Source organism: Phalacrocorax aristotelis, chromosome 3 (assembly GCF_949628215.1).
Source record: "Phalacrocorax aristotelis chromosome 3, bGulAri2.1, whole genome shotgun sequence".
Classification (NCBI taxonomy): Eukaryota; Metazoa; Chordata; class Aves; order Suliformes; family Phalacrocoracidae; genus Phalacrocorax; species Phalacrocorax aristotelis.
The window spans coordinates 88,098,232-88,102,791 of record NC_134278.1 but is presented as its reverse complement, the minus strand read 5'-3'; the positions used below and the strand labels follow the sequence as shown (position 1 = coordinate 88,102,791).

At 46.2% G+C, this 4,560-nt stretch overlaps 1 protein-coding gene across 1 annotated transcript in view; it reads right to left on the bottom strand.

Moving 5' to 3' along the window:
• ACTR2 (actin related protein 2) overlaps positions 1 to 4,560 on the bottom strand; it is a 516,258-nt gene that overhangs the window by 49,973 nt on the left and 461,725 nt on the right. The window lies entirely within an intron of this gene.

Sequence of the window (4,560 nt, the reverse complement as noted above, 5' to 3'; positions counted from 1 at the left end):
GACTAGATTATCTCTTGGTGTCTCTTCCAACCTAGTATTTTTTTCCTATGATTTCAGCAAACGCATTCAGTTACTGCCCTAAGCTTGCAGTGTTACACTGCTTCCACTAGGCTTGTGTAACAAAAGCCCCAACAACCAAACCCCTCTGCTTCCTCCATGGCTGCTCATGCAATACAGTGTGGTATCATCAGTTTTGCAGGTTGGGAAATCAAGATCTGAACGGTGATGACAGTGTAAAGTAAAAAGTAAAGAAGGATATCAAAGTTAATAGGTAGCCAGCTTATTACAGTGTTTCATGTCCTGCTTAAAATACTTTTCTACTTCAAATTTGGGTGACAGTTGCCTCAAAACCTCCCACATGCTCACGACAGTACTGAAGTAAACTGGGCCTGGATTCTAAAGGAAGGAGCCAGAACAAGGTGCTAGATCTCCTTCTAGGAGTCTCCCAAAGGAGATTAATCTCACCAGAGATGGACATCTGCTCTCCGAGCATCTGCCTTCACATCCACTAAGTGTTCTTGATGTTTTACCCTGCCTGTATCTGCTTGGCTTCTGCCTGTGATTGGGACCAACATGAAACCTCTGGCTCCATTCCCCTCACTGTAGGATGCGAAGGCATAGGCCGTATGAGGCAAAATCAAGAGGGGCAGCTGTACATCAGCTGTTTCCTGGTGATCTACAGACTGGTAAGATCCATTACACCATCTGGTTACCTCCCTCCTGTAAGAAGCAACGTGTGATAGTGGACCAGCTCTTTTAAATGCTCTTTTAAAATGGTTCCAGAACACCATTTTCCTCTCTGCTTCTGTTTTTCTGATATCAGACTACACCTGAGTATGGGTTAATTTGTTCTCTCCCTCCCAGTGGTACCACAGGTCCATCAGCAACTTCTTTCTCCTTTGCCCTTTACTTCCTAAATCAAGAATTAATAAGGAGAAGAATTTGCTAACACCATTTTAGGTGTGCTGCGAGCACATCAGAAATAGACTGGTTATATTATCAGAAAAAACACTGGTAGCTGACAAGTCCTGCTGAGAGATTAAATCCATGGGAGGGCTGTGAGCAATATGACAGAGACAAGCTGCTATTGATAAGCTAAAATCAGTGTTTTTCCCCAGCACTCCTGATATCAAAAGAGTCAGTTGCAACATCTCAGCTCGCTGTTTTGCATTCCTGGTACCTGACCTTCTCCGCCTGGCTGTTGTGCATCTATTAGCCTGCGAGCTTTCCACTACATAGATCAGACACTGAGAAGTGGGAGGGAAAAGGAAGGGCAGAGGAAGGCAGGAGAGGAAATAAATAACCTAAATTGTTTTCTTTTCTGATTTTATAAATAGTCTAGGGAAAAGAACTCTGGCAGGAGCCGAATGATATCTGAACACTGCTGTGCCAACACAACAGCTTTATGGGGAGGCAGTACTAGGTCAGAAGACTGATTCCCTTTCCTTTTGGCTCAAGAACTGTTACACAGGGGAAAGACAGGCATTTTAGGTGTAAAAACTGGTAGAGTGGTAGAGAGCAGACTTGAAACCTCCCTTTGCCCTGTGACTGTGGTGTGTTTCTATGGCTAAAAAATATTGACCATTTCATATGATAAAAGGGCAGAAGAGGAGGAAAGAACAAATGCTATGCAGCAAGCTCGCTGCTTTCTGCAGGCTGGAATCCACATGGGTGATACTGTCCCAGTCCCACTAACAGCCCCGTGGCAGAACAGGCATGTGGGCTCAGTACTGCAATGCAAAACCTGAGCTCATGCAGCTGTAGCATTCCTCCTCCACCGTTTGTGCTGTTTCTCCTCCTTCCTCTCCCCTCTTACACCTGCCTGCAGCCACTGCAGCTTGCTTTCTCTCTCCCTCCCATTGTTTCCCAGAGCCTCCTCTGGCACACACCTTTTGTGGCCTAGGGAGGAGAGAGATGGGAGCAGGGGTTGGCAGGTTACCTGAGTGGAACCAGGAACCAGCAGAGCTGAACCTCAAAAACACAAGTTAGTGGGTCAGGACACTGCCCCAGGGTGGCCAGGACTGGGGAAGGTGATTAGAGTTCAAGGTATTCTGTGCTCACAGCTTGTCCTAGGCTGTTCTGGTAGAGTGCTATAGCCCAAGCCAAAAGGAATTCCGCAGCTGACTTCACTAGCAGGATAAAATCAGCTTCTATTGGCACAGGCAGAATTCAGCCCTGAAGGTATATGAATAATGTTTCCTTAACTGGCATCTGATATTACTCCTTGTATTATGCTTCTATGAGCGAGAGACAAGCAAGACCTCTCTGCCGGTCCAGTGGTTCGTGGTGTTCAAGGCAAACTATGAATACCCACTTAGGGAAGGAGGAGGAACAGGACAGAATGTGATACACGGATTATCATCACTCTGATCCAGCTAGAAACCAGGCAGGGGTACTGAGCCTGTTCATCCATTTAAACACAGACGCTCAGCTGCAGACAACATCATAGCAGCAGATGACCTCAGCCTGCAACACGGTCAGCAGAAAGACCTCCCTGCACCTCCCTGCAGAGCTGAAGTAGACCCACTTTTCGCACTGCCCTTACACCCAGCCTGGAGCCATGGGTTGCTACTCCTGCTAACACTGCTGGTTCAGTCACACAGATTAAATATGCTCTCCTCAGACACAGAAGCTATTACTTCTCTGAGATGAAACAACATCCCACACTCTTATTAACCCATGCCCTAGTTCAGAAGTAAATCTGATTTGTGCCTTTCATAGTTAGCTAGTGCTGGTGTTAGTTTGTCCCTGTGTCTGCTCTGACTTCATTGGATACATTTATGCAGCGCCGAATATGGCAGAGCCCAATTTACTGTGGCCTGTAAGCATTATTCCTCAAAACAGAACAAGGAATCAGGGTGGTTGGAGCTTTTTGTTTCACTGGGGAAGAGAAAAGTAAAACCACAAATGTTAAAAAAGTCCCTGCAACAACACTTTTTGTATTCAGCAGAGAATAACATGCCATGTGCTAAAAGAAGTTTGTCATATGGGATAGTCCTGCATGTCCAGTCACCTTCCACTGACTGTCTCAAGAGTTGTGCTGTACGAGAGAGTAGAGTTTCAAAGGGTTCGCTGGATTTCTGATGGCAAACATAAAACAAAATGGGTATTGTTTCACAAATACACAAGGTAACAGGGGAAAGGGAAGTGGCATCTTCAGTGATGGCCACCACAGAAGCAGTATGTACAGTAATTTATGTAGAAGATTCAGCTGTAGATTATGTTACCTAACAAGCAATGCAAGAAAGCAAAGAAAACCCAAACCCTTTTTAACCAATGCCCGATATTTTCAATTCTAGTCGGCCCAGTTTATTGACTTTTTTTAAGGAATTGAACATAACTATATTAAAACCATAAAGATGCATGGAGTGCGAGTGACTTTTCATTATCTTATTGTGGGGGGGAAAAAGGGCAAGGCTGTGCAATTCCAGTTCCTCTGGGGATTCAGCTCTGTTCTGTTGCTGTCCAATGGAAAGACGCCCGTTCACGTCGTTCTTTTCAGTAGTCCCTTGGTGTACTTACACGGCTGGTGGCTTCCAGCATGGTGGAGGTCAGCACATGAACAGATTAACATCTAGAAGGCTGCAGTAATGCCTCCCGCTCTGCCATTTGAAGGCAAAGTCCTACACACACTTCCTGCGCAGGACCTTTCAGTGATCTCACAGTCCATTTGCAGATTGTTCCTCCTGTCCTTTGAGCCGGTTGGAAGATAAACGTTGGTCAATGTATTATACTATGCCCTTTGTAATTAAATAACATAAGATAATATGTATTTAGTGAGGATTTAAATTCCCGAGCTGATTACAAGCAGCTGTTAAGACTGGTAAGGTTTAGCAGTGCTCCGTGTATGGGTCTAGAATGATGTATAGTGCTGCAGCAATGTGCTTTCTGATGGTGTTGGAAAAGCCAGAACTTTGTTAGGAATAAATCTGAAAGCATAAACAACAAAAACTCCCAGTGATACAACTTGATACTTGTTAAGGATTTAAGTGGTCGAGTAGAAACTGGGCTTCTATATTCTGAATTCTTCCAGCTTTAAAAGTCATTTGCTTTGAGATCCCAGGCGTGTGACAGTTGCTCCCTGACTGTTTCCCAACAGTAAAATGAGCATAGTAATATTTACCGTGCCCGAGGAACGTTATCAAGTGTGACAAATTAATTCTCGTAGAATGATTTTGATGAAAGATGCGATGGCAGCACGAAAAGGGATTGCTACTTATGAATGCACGTGGAGAAAAGAGGTCTTGGCTCCCCCCAGACGCCCAGTTCTGCCCTGCTGTAGGGGTGGGTGCGCTGCCAGCCGCCCGTGGTTCCGATTTTTGTTACAACGCCTCCATTTTTACCCCTCACTCGATATGAGGGTACATGGTGAAAAAAGGAGCCGACGGGGCTGCCCTCCTCCGCCTCCCCTCCCCGGGGCGACAGTGCCGGCCGCCTCGCAGAGCTGGGATGTTTGTCACCCCCCCCAAACAACCCCGCACCCACCCCCCACCCCCGGCCAAAAACGCGCTTGGGAGACACTTTAACCCCCGGTCGGTGCGGGGGTGCGGGGCGCCGGCA